General features: G+C 40.8%; 1 non-coding gene across 1 annotated transcript; it reads right to left on the bottom strand.

The window, feature by feature from the left end:
* Positions 1–332: 332 nt before the first annotated feature.
* On the bottom strand, positions 333–440 carry LOC112804849 (small nucleolar RNA R71). Its single transcript, XR_003203468.1, has one exon. It is a non-coding gene; the product is annotated as a small nucleolar RNA R71 (small nucleolar RNA).
* Between the last annotated feature and the right edge of the window lie 18,345 nt (positions 441–18,785).

Genomic DNA, 18,785 nt, shown 5'->3' with positions numbered 1-18,785 from the left:
ACTTCTATGGGAGAAGCATCTCTATCCCTGCCATTGGAGCAAACAACTTTGAGCTTAAGCCTCAATTAGTTTCTCTAATGCAACAGAATTGCAAGTTCCATGGACTTCCATCGGAAGATACTCATCAGTTTTTAGCTGAGTTCTTGCAAATCTGTGACACTGTCAAGACTAATGGGGTTGACGCTGAGGTCTACAGACTGATGCTATTCCCTTTTGCTGTAAGAGACAGAGCTAGGACATGGTTGGACTCTCAACCCAAAGAAAGCCTGGACTCTTGGGAAAAGCTAGTCAATGCCTTCTTGGCAAAGTTCTTTCCACCTCAAAAATTGAGTAAGCTTAGAGTGGAAGTCCAAACCTTCAGACAGAAGGAAGGAGAATCCCTCTATGAAGCTTGGGAAAGATACAAACAATTAATCAGAAAGTGTCCTTCTGATATGCTTTCTGAATGGAGCATCATAGGTATTTTCTATGATGGTCTCTCTGAACTGTCCAAAATGTCTTTGGATAGCTCTGCTGGAGGATCTCTTCATCTGAAGAAGACGCCTACAGAAGCTCAAGAGCTGATTGAAATGGTTGCAAATAACCAATTCATGTACACTTCTGAAAGAAATCTTGTGAACAATGGGACTAGTCAGAAGAAAGGTGTTCTTGAGATTGACACTCTGAATGCCATATTGGCTCAGAATAAAATATTGACTCAGCAAGTCAATATGATTTCTCAAAGTCTGTCTGGGATGCAAAATGCATCAAGCAGTACTAAGGAAGCTTCATCTGAGGAAGAAGCTTATGATCCTGAGAACCCTTTAATGGAAGAGGTGAATTACATGGGAGAACCCTATGGAAACACCTACAATCCTTCATGGAGAAATCATCCAAATTTTTCATGGAAGGATCAACAGAGACCTTAACAAGGTTTCAACAATAATAATGGTGGAAGAAACAGGTTTAGCAATAGCAAGCCTTTTCCATCATCTTCTCAGCAACAGACAGAGAGTTCTAAGCAGAATACCTCTGACTTAGCAACCATGGTCTCTGATCTAATCAAAACCACTCAAAGTTTCATGACTGAAACAAGGTCCTCCATTAGAAACTTGGAGGGACAAGTGGGTTAGCTGAGCAAGAAAATTACTGAACTCCCTCCTAGTACTCTTCCAAGCAATACAGAAGAAAACCCAAAAGGAGAGTGCAAAGCCATCAACATGGCCGAATTTTGGAAGGAAGAAGAGGCAGTGAACGCCACTGAGGAAGACCTCAATGGACGTCCACTGGCCTCCAATGAGTTCCCCAATGAGGAACCATGGGAATCTTAGGCTCAAAATGAGACCATAGAGATTCCCTTGGACTTACTTCTGCCATTCATGAGCTCTAATGAGTATTCTTCCTCTGAAGAGGATGAGTATGTCACTGAAGAGCAAGTTGCTAAATACCTTGGAGCAATCATGAAGCTAAATGACAAGTTATTTGGAAATGAGACTTGGGAGGATGAACCCCCTTTGCTCACCAAAGAACTGGATGACTTGTCCAGGCAGAAACTGCCTCAAAAGAGACAGGATCCTGGGAAGTTTTCAATACCTTGTACCATAGGCACCATGACCTTCAAGAAGGCCTTGTGTGACTTAGGGTCAAGTGTAAACCTCATGCCTCTCTCTGTAATGGAGAAGTTAGGGATCTTTGAGGTGCAAGCTGCAAAAATCTCACTAGAGATGGCAGACAATTCAAGAAAACAAGCCTATGGACTTATAGAGGATGTTCTGGTAAAAGTTGAAGACCATTACATCCCTGCTGATTTCATAGTCCTAGAGACTGGGAAGTGCATGGATGAATCCATCATCCTTGGCAGACCCTTCCTAGCCACAGCAAGGGCTGTGATTGATGTTGATAGAGGAGAATTGATCATTCAACTGAATGAAGAATCCTTTGTGTTTGAGGCTCAAGGATATCCCTCTGTCACTATGGAGAGGAAGCATGAAGAGCTTCTCTCAAAACAGAGCCAAACAGAGCCCCCACAGTCAAACTCTAAGTTTGGTGTTGGGAGGCCACAACCAAACTCTAAGTTTGGTGTTGAACCCCCACATTAAAACTTTAAGTTTGGTGTTGGGAGGTTCCAACATGGCTCTGAGCATTTCTGAGGCTCCATGAGAGTCCTCTGTCAAGCTACTGACATTAAAGAAGCGTTTGTTGGGAGGCAACCCAATGTTATATTTTATAAATTTTTTCCTTTGTTATTTTAAGTTCTTTTGTAGGTTGATGATCATGAGAAGTCACAAAATCAATAAAAAAAGCAAAAACAGAATGAAAAGCAGAAAGAAAAACAGCACACCCTGGAGGAAGAACCTGCTGGCGTTTAAACACCAGTGAGGCTAGCAGATGGGCATTTAACGCCCAGTCTGGCACCATTCTGGGCGTTTAACGCCAGAAAGGGGCATCAGACTGGCGTTAAACGCCAGAAAAGGGCAAGAAGCTGGCGTTAAACGCCAGAAATGGGCACCGGCCCGGCGTTTAACGCCAGAATTGGCACAAAACGCGATTTTGCTTGCCATTTGGTGCAGGGATGACTTTTCCTTGACACCTCAGGATCTGTGGACCCCACAGGATCCCCACCTACCCCACAACTCTCTCTCTTCTTCACCCATTCACCAATCACCTTAACACCTCTTCCCCAAAAACCCTTCACCTATCAAATTCCATCTGTCTCTTCACCACTCACATCCATCCTTCATAAAACCCCACCTACCTCACCATTCAAATTCAAACCACTTTCCCACCCAAACCCACCCTCAATTGACCGAACCCTACCCTTCCCCCTCTCCTATATAAACCCATCTTCACTCCTTCATTTTCACACAACCTAAACACCACTTCTCCCCCTTTTGGCCGAACACAAAGCCATTCCCTTCTTCCTCATTTCTTCTTCTTCTACTCTCTTCTTTCTTCTTTTGCTCGAGGACGAGCAAACATTTTAAGTTTGGTGTGGTAAAAGCATTGCTTTTTGTTTTTCCATAACCATTTATGGCATCCAAGGCCGGAGAAACCTCTAGAAAGAGGAAAGGGAAGGCAAAAGCTTCCACCTCCGAGTCATGGGAGATGGAGAGATTCATCTCAAGGGTGCATCAAGACCACTTCTATGAAGTTGTGGCCTTGAAGAAGGTGATCCCCGAGGTCCCTTTTTCACTCAAAAAGGGTGAATATCCGGAGATCTGACATGAGATCCGAAGAAGAGGTTGGGAAGTTCTTACCAACCCCATTCAACAAGTCGGAATCTTAATGGTTCAAGAGTTCTATGCCAATGCATGGATCACCAAGAACCATGATCAAAGTGTGAACTCGGATCCAAAGAATTATCTTACTATGGTCCGGGGGAAATACTTGGATTTTAGTCCGGAAAGTGTAAGGTTGGCATTCAATTTGCCCATGATGCAAGGAGATGAACATCCTTACACTAGAAGGGTCAACTTTGATCAAAGGTTGGACCAAGTCCTCACAGTTATTTGTGAAGAGGGCGCCCAATGGAAGAGAGATTCAAGAGGGAAGCCAGTTCAATTGAGAAGGCATGACCTCAAACCCGTGGCTAGAGGATGGTTGGAGTTTATCCAACGCTCAATCATTCCCACTAGCAACCGGTCCGAAGTTACTATAGACCGGGCTATCATGATTCATAGCATCATGATTGGAGAAGAAATAGAAGTTCATGAGGTTATATCTCAAGAACTTTATAAGGTGGCGGACAAGTCTTCTACCTTGGCAAGGTTAGCCTTTCCTCATCTCATTTGTCACCTCTGTTATTCGGTTGGAGTTGACATAGAGGGAGACATCCCTATTGATGAGGACAAGCCCATCACTAAGAAGAGGATGGAGCACACAAGAGACCCCACTCATCATGAGATCCCTGAGATACCTCAAGGGATGCACTTTCCTCCACAAAACTATTGGGAGCAACTAAACACCTCCCTAGGAAAATTGAGTTCCAACATGGGACAACTAAGGGTGGAGCATAAAGAACACTCCATCATCCTCCATGAAATAAGAGAAGATCAAAGAATCATGAGAGAGGAGCAACAAAGACAAGGAAGAGACATTGAGGAGCTCAAACACTCCATAGGATCTTCAAGAAGAAGAACAAGCCGCCATCACTAAGGTGGACCCGTTCTTTAATTTCCTTGTTCTTTATTTTCCTGTTTTTCGAATTTTAGTGCTTATGTTTGTCTATGTTTGTGTCTTGTGATCATTAGTGTCTTAGTGTCTATGCCTTAAAGTTATGAATATCCTATGAATCCATCACCTTTCTTAAATGAAAAATGTTCTTAATTGAAAAAGAAAAGAATTGCATGAATTTTGAATTTTATAACAGTTTGATTATTTTGATGTGGTGGCAATACTTTTGTTTTCTGAATGTATGCTTAAACAGTGCATATGTCTTTTGAATTTGTGGTTCATGAATGTTGGCTCTTGAAAGAATGATGAAAAAGGAGACATGTTACTGAGGATCTGAAAAATCATAAAAATGATTCTTGAAGCAAGAAAAAGTAATGAAAAAAAATTTCGAAAAAAAAGAGAGAAAGAAAAAGAAAGAGAAAAAGAAAGAAAAAGAAAGAAATAAAGTTGTGATCCAAGGCAAAAAGAGTGTGCTTAAGAACCCTGGACACCTCTAATTGGGGACTCTAGCAAAGCTGAGTCACAATCTGAAAAGGTTCACCCAATTATGTGTCTGTGGCATGTATGTATCCGGTGGTAATACTGGAAGACAGAGTGCTTTGGGCCACGGCCAAGACTCAATAAGTAGCTATGTTCAAGAATCATCATACTTTACTAGGAGAATCAATAACACTATCTGGATTCTAAGTTCCTAAAGAAGCCAATCATTCTGAATTTCAAAGGATAGAGTGAGATGCCAAAACTATTCAGAGGCAAAAAGCTAAAAAGCCCCGCTCATCTAATTAATACTGATCTTCATAGATGTTTTTGGAATTCATTACATATTCTCTTCTTTTTATCTTATTTGATTTTCAGTTGCTTGAGGACAAGCAACAATTTAAGTTTGGTGTTGTGATGAGCGGATAATTTGTACGCTTTTTGGCATTGTTTTTAGTATGTTTTTAGTATGATCTAGTTAGTTTTTAGTATATTTTTATTAGTTTTTAGTTAAAATTTACTTTTCTGGACTTTACTATGAGTTTGTGTGTTTTTCTATGATTTCAGGTATTTTCTGGCTAAAATTGAGGGACCTGAGCAAAAATCTGATTCAGAGACTAAAAAGGACTGCAGATGCTGTTGGATTCTGACCTCCCTGCACTCGAAGTGGATTTTCTGGAGCTACAGAAGCCCAATTGGCGCGCTCTCAACGGCGTTGGAAAGTAGACATCCTGGGCTTTCCAGCAATATATGATAGTCTATACTTTGCCCAAGATTTGATGGCCCAAACCGGCGTTCAAAGTCACCCTCAGAAATCCCAGCGTTAAACGCCGGAACTGGCACCAAAATGGGAGTTAAACGCCCAAACTGGCATAAAAGCTGGCGTTTAACTTCAAGAAGAGTCTCTACACGAAAATGCTTCAATTCTCAGCCCAAGCACACACCAAGTGGGCCCGGAAGTGGATTTTTATGTCATTTACTCATCTCTGTACACCCTAGGCTACTAGTTTTCTATAAGTAGGACATTATACTATTGTATTTTCATCTTGGTTCTTCTGGTTCCCTCTCTGGGACCGAAGCCAATGATCACTCTTGTTCTTATGTATTTTCAACGGTGGAGTTTCTACACACCATAGATTAAGGTGTGGAGCTCTGCTGTACCTCGAGTATTAATGCAATTACTATTGTTCTTCTATTCAATTCCGCTTGTTCTTGTTCTAAGATATCACTTGTTCTTCAACTTGATGAATGTGATGATCCGTGACACTCATCATCATTCTCACCTATGAACGTGTGACTGACAACCACCTCCGTTCTACCTTAGACTGGGTGAATATCTCTTGGATTCTTTAACCGGAATCTTCGTGGTATAGGCTAGAACTGATGGCGGCATTCAAGAGAATCCGGAAGGTCTAACCTTGTCTGTGGTATTCTGAGTAGGATTCAATGATTGAATGACTGTGACGTGCTTCAAACTCCTGAAGGCGGGGCGTTAGTGACAGACGCAAAAGAATCACTGGATTCTATTCCGGCCTGATCGAGAACCGACAGATGGATAGCTGTGCCGTGACAGGGTGCGTTGAACATTTCCACTGAGAGGATGGGAGGTAGCCACTGACAACGGTGAAACCCTTGCTTAAGCTTGCCATGGAAAGGAGTAAGAAGGATTGGATGAAGACAGTAGGAAAGCAGAGAGACGGAAGGGAAGGCATCTTCATACGCTTATCTGAAATTCCTACCAATGAATTACATAAGTATCTCTATCTTTATCTTTATGTTTTATTCGTTTATCACCATACCCATTTGAGTTTGCCTGACTAAGATTTACAAGGTGACCATAGCTTGCTTCATACCAACAATCTCTGTGGGATCGACCCTTACTCGCGTAAGGTTTATTACTTGGACGACCCAGTACACTTGCTGGTTAGTTGTGCGAAGTTGTATTGATCACAATTTCCCGCTACCACAGGTAAATCACATTATTGCTTTTTAGATGGTTACACAGGCTACTTCCAGATTCATATAGCCCCTGAAGATCAGGAAAAGACTACTTTTACATGTCCTTTTGGGACTTATGCCTATAAGAGAATGCCCTTTGGCTTGTGCAATGCACCAGCTACTTTCCAAAGGTGCATGATGAGTCTTTTCTTTGACCTTCTTGAGGACTGTATGGAGGTTTTTATGGATGATTTTAGCGTTTATGGTGATTCCTTTAGCCTTTGCTTGGATAGTTTATCTAGAGTACTAGATAGATGTGTCAGTACAAACCTTGTATTAAATTTTGAAAAATGTCACTTTATAGTAAAACAAAAAATTGTACTAGGACATGTTGTGTCTAATACTGGCATTTCTGTAGATCCAGCAAAAGTGGATGTTATTTCTAGTTTGCCTTACCCCTCCTCTGTGAGGTAAGTCCATTCATTCCTTGGACATGCAGGTTTTTTACCGAAGATTCGTCAAGGACTTTAGTAAGGTAGCACTTCCCCTATCCAGGTTACTACAGAAAGATATCGAGTTCGAGTTCAGCGAGAATTGCAAACAAGCGTTTGATAAGCTAAAGACCGCCCTGACTCAAGCTCTAATTGTGAGAGGACCTGACTGGAGCCAGCCATTCGAAATCATGTGCAATGCTTCCAACCATGCAGTAGGAGAAGCGCTGGCTCAACGTGAAGGTAAAGATTCTTTTGTCATTGCTTACGCGTCTAAGACTTTAGACACTGCTCAGTCTAACTACGCTACTACTGAAAAAGAGCTTCTTGCTATTATTTTTGCTCTGGATAAATTCCGAGCCTATTTACTTGGTGCTAAGGTAGTAGTGTATTCAGACCATGAAGCTCTAAAGTATTTATTAGATAAAAAGGAATCCAAACCAAGGCTTATACGTTGGATACTGCTACTACAAGAATTTGATTTAGAAATAAAGGATAGGAGTGGTAACCAGAATCTAATGGCAGACCACTTGAGTCGCCTTGAGCACATTAAAGATGACTCCACTCCTATAGCTGATAATTTTCCATTTGATAACCTACAAGCAGTATCTGAAGTAGTCCCTTGGTATGCACCTGTCGCTAATTATCTAGTTAGCCGCACTTTTCCTCCAAACTTTACTAAGCACCAAAGAGACAAGCTGAAAAGCGAGTCTAAATATTATAGATGGGATGACCCATATTTATGGAGATGTGGCGCTGACCAGGTAATTAGAAGGTGTGTGCCTCAATCAAAATTCCAGTCCATTTTAGAGGCATGTCACTCATCTGAGAGTGGAGGACATTTTGGCCCTCAAAGAACAGCTAGAAAAATCTTAGACTGTGGATTTTGGTGGCCCACTCTTTTTAAAGACGCTGCTGAATTTTGTAAATCTTGTCCCCCATGCCAAAGGTTTGGTAATATATCCCAGAGGGATGAAATGCCTCAACAAATTATGCTTTTCTGTGAAATTTTTTATGTTTGCGGCATTGACTTCATGGGACCATTTCCAAATTCTAATGGCCACCTTTATATAATGTTAGCTGTAGATTATGTTTCTAAATGGGTGGAAGCAATTCCTACCCGTACTGATGATGCTAACACTGTTGTTTCCTTTGTTAGAAACCACATTATTTGTCACTTTGGATCACCACAAGCAATCGTGAGCGATCAAGGCACCCATTTTTGTAACAGGAGACTAATAGGATTACTGAAGAAGCATGGGATCATTCATAAAGTAGCAATAGCCTATCATCCTCAGACTAATGGGCAAGCTAAGGTGTCTAACAGAGAGATAAAGTGCATATTGCAGAAGATAGTCAAACCTCATAGAAGAGACTGGAGCACTAGGCTGCAAGATGCACTCTGGGCATACAGAACGGCGTACAAGACACCCATTGGGATGAGTCCTTTTCGCTTAGTCTATGGAAAGGCCTGTCATCTTCCAGTTGAAGTGGAGCACAAGGCTTTTTGGGCAGTAAAGGAATGCAACATGGGATTTGAGAAGGCCGAAGCCGAAAGGAAGTTGCAATTGCAAGAATTAGAAAGCCTTCGCCTAGAAACTTATGAGAACTCAAGGCTGTACAAGGAAAAAATGAAAGCTGTACATGATCAACACATCAAGAGGAAAGAGTTCCAACCTGGAGATTTAGTCCTCCTTTACAACTCCAGACTAAGGCTCATGCCAGGCAAGCTGCGATCAAGGTGGGAAGGTCCATATAGAGTCGAGAAGGCTCAGCCGTACGGAGTTTTTCACCTAAGTCACCCTGCAAGCCCTGAACTCATCAAGGTTAATGGACATCGTTTGAAGCTCTACCATGGTGAGAAGGTGACGAAAAACAAGGAGTTAGATATCTTCCTCTTAGAGGATCCACTCGCAACAGAAAACTGAGCTACTAAAGCGTCCAACTTAAGGACGTTAAAGCAAAGCGCTAGGTGGGAGACAACCCACCACGGTATGATCGTTCCTCTTCTTCTCCTTATCTTCCCTCACCTATAACTCTTCTCCATACTACTGCCTATATCTTGCACCTCATCTGCATACTGCATTTGCATAAAAAAATTGTGAGAGAAATCGCACGCGACGCGCTAGCATCACCGACGCGTCCGCGTCGCTTAAGCATTGGAAATAAAGAAGATTAGACAGAGAGTTACGCCAGAATGTGGCTGGAGGCGTGCCTTTGGCACAATTTGATCCACGCGACCGCGTGGATGACGCTACCGCGTCATTTGTAAATTGGCCTCCCCACGCGTCCGCGTCGACCACGCGATCGCGTGGCCCTATGATTCGACGTAAAAAGGGTGTATGGCCGAAAGTTGTGCTGGAGCTGGGCTGCACTTGTGCTAATCGCACAGGCCCTTCCACGCGAACGCATGCCCCACGCGTCCGCATCGTTTTCTCAAGATGGCCATCCACACGATCGCGTCAACCACACGACCGCGCCACCCTAAATTTTGGCAAAACATAAATTTAACAGAGAGTTATGCGAGTGCGAAGCTGCCCTCGCACCACTAGCGCAAATCACGTCACGCATCCGCGTGACTGACGCGTCCATGTCACCTCACTTAAGGGCTTTCCATGCGACCGCGTGCCCACGCGTCCGCGCCGTTTGCGCCGCCCAACTCATTCAAATCTGCTAGCCTGCTTTATCTTTTCTTTCCCCCAATCTTATTTCCTTCTCCCCTCTTCCTTCTCCCTCCCTTCTTTCTCTCTTCCACCCCCTCTCTTCCACCACCATTATCAAGGTTTTTCTTCTCTCTTCTTCCCTCTTTACTTTTTCATTCTTCTTTTTCTTATCATATTTTCTTTTTCTTTCTCTTCTACTTTCCCTAACTATGTTTTCTTTTTCTTTTCCTCTTCCTCCTATTGGTGTTGGAATTTTATTTGGGTCATTATTTTTATATGTTGCTTATGGATTGTTTGGGAAATGTTTAAACAATTATATGTTATTTTTATGGGGTCACTTGCATGTTCTAATTAGTATTTTCCATACCTTATTTAATATGCATGCTATGTGTTTGTGAAAATGCCCATATGACATTTCGCACTATTTTTAGATTTCTTTTAAATCTACTACTTTATATGCCTGCTTTTCACAAAACCCCTTTTCTATTTTATTACTTATATATAATTGTTTTTACAAACATCTTATTAATTTGAGCGACTTGGTCATCTAATTTGGACATTGAATGCTTGATCTATGCTACTCGTGCCCTTTGCCAGCATGCCAATAAACACCTTGCATTCAATTTTTCCTCACGTGCACTTGCTATATTTTCATTGTTGATTTGCCACATGTAGTCATGACCATGTGTCCACATCATTATCCATACCTGTGCATTGATTACCACATTTCCTATTCTTTTCCTTGCTATAACCCTTGAATGCTAATGTCTTTCCTCGCTTCCTTTCAGGATGGCCACCAAGAAAGGCAAAGAGAAAGCTACCTCCAAATCCATAGCAAGGAAAGGAACGAAAAGAACATTAGTGGTAGAGCCTTCTTCAACTGCAGTCAAGCCCTCAATAAAAAGAATTAAAAGGATTATAAAGGTTCATAAAAAGGAGAGAGCCTTCCCAGCAAAGGACACTGCACGATTTCCAAATCGCTACTGTGAGCAGATGTTTCCTATTCTGGCAGCTCGGAATTACAACAATGAACACCTTCTTATCCTTCCGCCTCGTATTGCCAACTTCGTTGAGCCGCAAATTGCACAAAGACATTGGGGATTCCTACAGAGACAGCCATGACAGGTCAATCTTTCTTGGGTAGTTGAGTTCTACTCCAACTTCCACCTGCCAACCCTGCAGTCTGTTTATATACGTCAGAAGCAAGTCCCCATTATAGAAGAAGCCATTCAGCGAGCCTTAGATCTTCCCCCTGCTCCGGAAGGATTGGACGCTTTTCAGAAAGTCGCAATCAAGCGCCAGGCGTACAACATTGACTGGGACGCTGTTCTCAGAGTTATCGCTCAACCTGGCAGCAAATGGATCTTTGGATACCATCGTTCCCGTCCTATGGGAATCGCGGCTTCCACACTTACCTTAGAGGCTCACATATGGACACAGATTATGTCTCATTACGTCTTCCTGAGCACTCATGAGTCTTCCTTCACCGCAGACATGGCCGTTCTACTATGGTGCGTCCTCACAGACCAGCCTCTAAATTTACTGAGACATATCCGGAATGCTATGGAACACGTGCAGATCGCGGGCAACCTACCTTTTCCCGCCTTGGTCTCTAATCTTGTCTCAGTAGTCGGTGTCCCTTACAGAGCTGGAGACACTAAAGCCATACTTCCACGGGATGATCAGTACGTCCCTAACGGGAGATATCTCAGGCCACCACTTGCCACTACCAGCCAGTCCACAAAGGATGTTGCAGTTCCTCCACCATCTACTAGTCAGTTGCTGCATCAAATACTGAAGCGGTTGGACCACCAAGACAAGAAAGCAAAGCGCCGAGAGCACCGCAACCACCACCGTTTCAAATACCTCAAGAAGCTACTCACAGGCAACCACAGACCTGATGAGGACCCAGACACTCCGGACTCCACTTCTTTTACCAGCACAGGGAGCCATGATGGTCCCGACTGTGGAGACACTGCCACCAGCCCACCATTGTTCCTGACAGATGGCACCGAGGACGGTGCAAAGCTTTAAGTGTGGGGAGGTCGGTCAGTACTTGACTTCCGGAGGTAATTTTCCTTCCCTAAACACCAATAAATTAAGATATTTAGTTAGTTTTTCTTTTGTAGAATAGGATAAATTGCATAGTAATAGATTAGTTGCATGCATGTTCTAGTTGATTGAAAAGACAATAAGTTTCTTCTAAGACTCTATTTTTGGAACAAAAATTTCACTAATTTTAATTAAAACTTTTATGTTAAATTTGCTTGAAGTTGTATTTGGAACATGATTTTTGAGCTAAAGAACACACAACCTGTGAGATTTGAGCCTTTATGCATGGTTACATTATTTAACCATAATTGTTTTATTCTTGTGTGTTTACTTCTCTATGATTGTAATCTATATTTTGTTCCATCCTATATGTCCAATGTTTAATATATTTATATGCTGCATATGATTGAGGCCATTAATTGTTAGCTCACTTATCCAAATTAAGCCTACCTTTTTAATTACCTTTGTTAGCCACTTTGAGCCTTTAAATCCCATTTGTTCTGTGATTTACCACATTACTAACCTTAAGCGAAAAAACAATTATATACCCCAATTTGAATCTTTGGTTAGCTTAAGATAGAATTGTGTGTGCAAATTAAGTATGGGAAATTGTGGGGACAAAGGATAATAAGGGAATGTGTCATGATAATATAATGGGAATTTGGACACCTACTCATGTGAAACTATAAGAATCAAAAATCTATCTGCATTGATTAGCTATGTTTATTTTTATGTTTATGTTAAAAAAAATTTCAATAAATAAATAAGTGGACAAAATTACCCCAATGCTGAGTTAAGAATTCAAAGATCAATGCATGTATGATAAAATTAAAATAAAAAAAAGTTGATACATGAGTATGGAATGTGAAAGGGAATTCTAGGTAGCTAGGTACGGACTCCAAAGTTATATAAAATATATATAGGTTATGTTAAAGTTTGGGTTAATTAAAGATTCAATTTATAAGCTCACTTAACCATGTATGTATCCTTACCTTTACCTTAGCCCCATTACAACCTTGAAAAGACCTCATGATGTTGCATTAGTATATTAAATGTTGTTGATTAGTTAGGAGAAGAACAAAAATTAGGGAGCATGATTAGAGAAGGATAGAGTGATTACCCTATACACTAGAGAGACTAGAGTATACATACATCATCAGTGAAGGTTCAATGCTTAAAATTCTATGTTCCCTGCTTTCATGAGCTACCTTTTTGCATTTTTATCTGTTCTTACTGTATGAGAATTGATTTAGTGGAACTTGATTTGTGATTGTTTTGAAGAGCTTTTTACTCTTGATCAAGTGGACAAGAATCATATAGTTGCATTCACATATATAGGTTGTATTGCATTGCATAAGTTTTTACATGTTCCTACTCATTTATTTTATCTCCTTCAACTAAGCATGAGGACATGCTAATGTTTAAGTGTGGGGAGGTTGATAAACAACTATTTTATGGTTTATAATGTGTTTAATTGTGTGGTTTTATCATGATCTTTACCCACTTATTCATATAATTAGCATGCATTTATATTACCTTCCTAAAATTATTACATGATTGAAAACTTACTTCCTAGAGACTTTTAGGTATTTTAATTCTCCTTTATTCCATTCAATGCCGTGATCTGTATGTTAAGTGTTCAGGCTTTATAGGGCATGAATGAGTTGGAGATTGGAAAGGAAGCATGCAAAAATGGAAGGAACACAAAGAATTGAGGAGATAACCAGCGAGAAGTCACGCGGTCACATGGCTGACGCGACCGTGCAAGTTGGAAGAAATAACATGACGCGCTCGCGTGCCTGACACAACCGCGCGGATTGGAAGCTGCATGAACGACGCGAATGCGTGGACGACACGCACACGTGGTACGAGAAACGCCGAGTGACGCGAACGCGTGGATGACGCGGCCGCGTGACGTGCGCGATCTGCAGAATTTCAGAAGTTACTGGCAGCGTTTTTGGGCCGAATTTCAACCCAGTTTTCGGCCCAGAAACACAGAATAAAGCCAAGAAACATGCAGAGACAGGGGAGAACATTCATTCCACATAATTTTTAGTTTCTAGATCTAAAATTGCTCCTCCCCTAGGTTTTACTCACTTGAACATTCATAGTTAGGATTTTGAAGGTTTTGGCTTTAGCTTTTGAGAAGAGTCTACCTCCGGTACCAGTTACTTTAGTCTGTTATTTACTTTTCATTTATTCTTCCATATTCTTAATTCCCCTAGAGTTGACATTGGATTATTTTCGTGAGTTATTAATATAGACTATTTTTATTTTCAATTAATCCCTTTCATTATTATTCATCATGTCTTCTTTTATTTTCCCCATTAATTCTATGAAGTTTATAATTATGATGAGTGAGTAGTTCCATAACTTGATTGGGAGATGATTGAAAGGAACCCTTGAGTTGAATCACTCAAGAGAGAAATTATAATTGGGTTATTTGTTGGATCACCCTCTAATCATCAACACTAGTCCTTCCCAAGAGAGAGGACTAGGACTTGTGACTAGAAACAGCTTTCCAACTTGCTTGACTTTCCTTTACTTAGTAAGGGATAACTAAGCAGAGCAACTTCCAATTATTAATTAATCTTGAGAGTACTTCAACAAGAATAGGGCTTCCAACTAATCTACTCCCAGTCAAGGCTTTTATTTAAGATTAATTAAATTCTCTAATTTAATTTTCTGTTTATCAACTCAACCATTTTCGAAAACACCTGATTGATAAAATAGGACATTTCTCTGCAACTCGTTGGGAGACAACTTGGGATTCATACTCCCAGTATTTTAATTTCAATATTGTGACAACCCTTTTAAATTGATAAGCGGATTTTCGGCTGGTTAAGGACTGTACTTGCAACGTAGTTCTATTAATAAATTCTTAACTCGCCAATTTCTGCCACGTCAATTTTTGGTCAGTGACGAACGGATTTTTGACGGTTTAGAATTTCTCAAATAAAATCTCGTCGAAGTATAGTTTCTAAACCAAGCAATAATCCTTTCATACAAAAAGTTGTTTGTCACTAAAACAAACCCCTAAATTTATAAACCGAAGTATTCAAACCTCGGGTCGTTCTCCCTAGGAATTGTAATGAAGTGTCTTGTTATTGGTTGTGAATTATATTTGGGGTTTTTAAGCTTTTGGACAAGAAGTATAAATGGCAAAGAAAATAAACTAACAACTAACAAAGCTCTTGGCAAGATATGAGAACTAGAAGTCCTATCCTAGTTATCCTCCTCAATTGTGATGACAAATTGTCCATTGCTCCCACTTAGTTAACCTCTAACCATGGAGGAAAGTCAAGTGGATGAATCAATTTGATTCCTCAAATCCTAATCAACTCCTAAAGGAAAGACTAGCTTTAGAGGCATTCAAATCAATTAGCAATCTCTCCAATTATCAATCAACAAAGGAATTAGATAACTCAAGAGTTACTAATTACTCTACCTAGGCCAAGAGGAACAAAATCTACACTAAAACTAAAAGAGACATTTCAACAAACACATAGAGTGCAATAGAAGTAAACATTATTAAATGCAAGAATTAAAGGAATCTATAACTACAAAAACAAGAGATCAACAATGGAAGAGCAAAGAAGACACATTTATTATGAATTACCTCTTATTGAATTGGAAGAATGTAGAAAGAACAATACTAGATCTACAACAAAATGTAAGAACAACATAAAGGAAATTACAACAAAAGAATAGAAGAAGATGAATGTAGCAACAAAGAATTGAAAGGTAGAAGTAGAAGAAAGCAAAGATTAAAACCTAGATCTAAGAACTAATCATAATCCTAATCCTAATTCTAGAGAGAAGTGAGAGCTTCTCTCTCTAGAAACTAGTTCTAACTAATTCTAAAACTAACTATGACTAATGGTAACTAAAATGTGTTTCCCTCTTCACTCCTTGGGTTAAATAGCATCAGAAATGAGTTGGATTGGGCCCACAAGGCTTCCAAAATCGCTGGCCACGTTTTGCTTCAAGTGGACTAGGTGGCAGCAACGGCGTGTGCGCGTACTATGCGCGTGCGTGCCACCATACTTGTAGCAACTATGGCAAATCTTATATCGTTTCGAAGCCCCAGATGTTAGCTTTCTTACCCAACTGGAATCGCATCATTTGGATCTCTGTAGCTCAAGTTATGGTCGTTTAAGTGCGAAGAGGTTGGCTTGACAGCTTTCCGGTTCTTTCATTTCTTCATGAGTTCTCCAACTTTTCATGCTTCTTTCTTCATTCCCTTGATCCAATCTTTGCCTCCTAAACCTTAAATCACTTAACAAACATATCAAGGCATCTAATGGAATCAAGGTGAATTAGATTTAGCTATTTTTAAGGCCTAAAAAGCATGTTTTCACTCTTAAGCACAATTAAAGGAGAATATACAAAACCATGCTATTTTATTGAATAAATGTGGGTGGAAGGTGATAAAATCCCCTAAAATCAATACAAGATAAACCCTAAAAATGGGGTTTGTCAGTCAGTCATCTCCTTTAATTCTTGTGCTCCTTCTATTTGTGCAAGCTTTCTCTCCATCAAATCTAGCCAAATGCTACCTAAAATAAACAGAATTGCACGAGACTCAAAGTAGCATCCATAGTGGCTAAAAGATAATTAATTCTTGATTAAACTCAACAATTTAAATGCAAATTTACTAGGAAAAGATAAGAAAAATGCTCACGCATCAGCGACGCATGCGCGTCATATGCGCCGCGTCACTTAACTCAGCGCGCCACCCAAATTTTCTTTCTTCCACTCTTCTTTTCTTTTCTTAATCCTAATTCTTCTTCTTTCTTCTTCATTCTTTCTACTTCTTCCTTCTTTCTTCTTCTCTTCTCTCACCACCACCGGCGGACCACTTCCGGTGATCACCAACTCCGGCAGCTACAATTTTCTTTCCTTTTCTTCTTCCCTTCTTACTCCTCTTCTATTATTCTTACTTCCATTTATCTCCTTATTTCCATCTTCTCTTTAAGGTTTTTTTTTCTCTTCCCTTTTACTTTTTCATTCTTCTTTTAGTTATTGCACTTGCCTATTTTACTTATTTTTAATTCCATATTAGCTTTGTTATTTATAATTTCTTTTTCATCCTTTTATCTTGTATTTTTATGTTGGTATTGGAACTTTATTTGAGTCATTATTTTGCTATATTTTAGCTTCTTTATGCTATGAGGTGTGCTTTGACAATTGACATTTTATTTTGGGACTCATATATACTTGGATTAATCACCTTACTTCCTAATTTTAATTTTCACACCAAGTGTTTGTGAAAAAGCTTTCATGGCATTTTGATTTCTTTTCTATTTTATTTCTTACACTTTAATGCCTCTTTTTCACAACTCTTGCAATCCATGCGTATTGAGTATATTATTCATTAATTGTCATCATAAAAGTGCTCATTATTTTGTTGCATGTGACTATTCATGTTGCTATTGATGCTTGAGCTATTCTTTTCATGTTTGTTACTTGCATGCTTTCAACCCTCTTGCATCTAGTTGTTACGATATGCCTTCATGATTTTACCGGATGTCTTACTTGCATGTTGTAGCTACCATGTATTTAAGATATTATCTTTTCTTTGGCATTTATTATCACTTGGACTTTCTTCATTCGGGTTTTTAGCTATGTATATTTGACATTCCTCCTCTTTATTCCTTCCTCAGGATGGCCACCAAGAAAGGAAAAGAGAAGGCTCCTGACAAGACATCGGCGAAGAGAGGAACTAAAAGAGCACCGGCTAAGGCACCAACATCCACAAGAGTCAAGCCGCCTACTAAAAGGGTGAAGAGGATCATCCACGTTGATGAAGCAGAAAAGGCATTTCCCGTACGGGACTCCACACGGTTCACTAACCGTTACTGTCAGCGAATGTTCCCCATCTTAGCGAAAAGAAACTACCATAATGAGCACCTCCTCATCCTTCCAACGCATTTCGTTGACTTTGTGGTGCCCCGCATTGAAAGGAAATAGTAGGGATTCTTAAGGAGACAGCCGCGGGAGGCCAATCTCTCTTGGATAGATGAATTCTACTCCAACTTTTACTCGCCTACCCTGCAGTCTGTCTATATTTGCCAAAAGCAAGTCCCTGTCAACGAAGATGCCATTCAGAGAGTACTGGATCTCCCACCTAGCCCAGAGGGGTTGGATGCCTATCAAGCGGCCCAGCTCGAGCACCAAATATACCAGTTTAACTGGGACAGCGTCCTTGGAGTCATCGCCCAACCTGATAGCAACTGGATCTATGGACAACACCGGGCTAGACCTAAGAGCATCTCTACCCAAGCACTCACCTTGGAGGCTCGCGTGTGGGCACAGATCATGTCCCACTACATCTTTTCGAGCACTTATAAGTCCACATTCACTGCTGACATGGCTGTTCTCATATGGTCCATTCTCACAGAGCAACCTCTCAACTTGCCTCGACTCATCTGGGAAGTTACGGGACACGTGCAGATCGCAGACAACCTACCTTTTTCCGCATTGATTACAGATTTGGTCTCTGCGGTGGGAGTCTCCTATCGGGCTGGGGATACGAAGGCCATGATTCCTAGGGATGATGAGTATGTCACGAATGGGAAGTATATCAGACCTCCAGTACCTTCAGCGAGCCAGAATGAAGGCCCGTCTTTTGACGCCCCTTCTTCTTCCAGCTCCACCATCTTCCACACCACAGGCACCTTCCACCAATCGGTTACTACTTCAGATCCTTGAGAGGTGAGACCGGCAAGAACGTCGGGTTGAGCAAATAGAGCGCCGTAACAAGTGCTGATACAACTACTTGAAAGAGCTCCTTGTTAGCACCCACCCACCTCCAGAAGAGAGAGATATCCCAGACTCTACTTCACATGACAGCATAGAGAGCCATGACGAACCGGACAGTGGAAGTGATGATCCCAACCCCACTTTGGTCATTACTGATGGCACGAAGGACCGTGCCAAGCCTTAAGTGTGGAAAGGTCGATAACTGACTTCCGAAGATAACATCTGTCTCTCAACACCAATATTTTTT

Source organism: Arachis hypogaea, chromosome 5 (genome assembly GCF_003086295.3).
Source record: "Arachis hypogaea cultivar Tifrunner chromosome 5, arahy.Tifrunner.gnm2.J5K5, whole genome shotgun sequence".
In the NCBI taxonomy this organism is placed as follows: Eukaryota; Viridiplantae; Streptophyta; class Magnoliopsida; order Fabales; family Fabaceae; genus Arachis; species Arachis hypogaea.
Note: the sequence above shows the minus strand (reverse complement) of the source record. Positions and strands in the feature narration are given on the sequence as shown.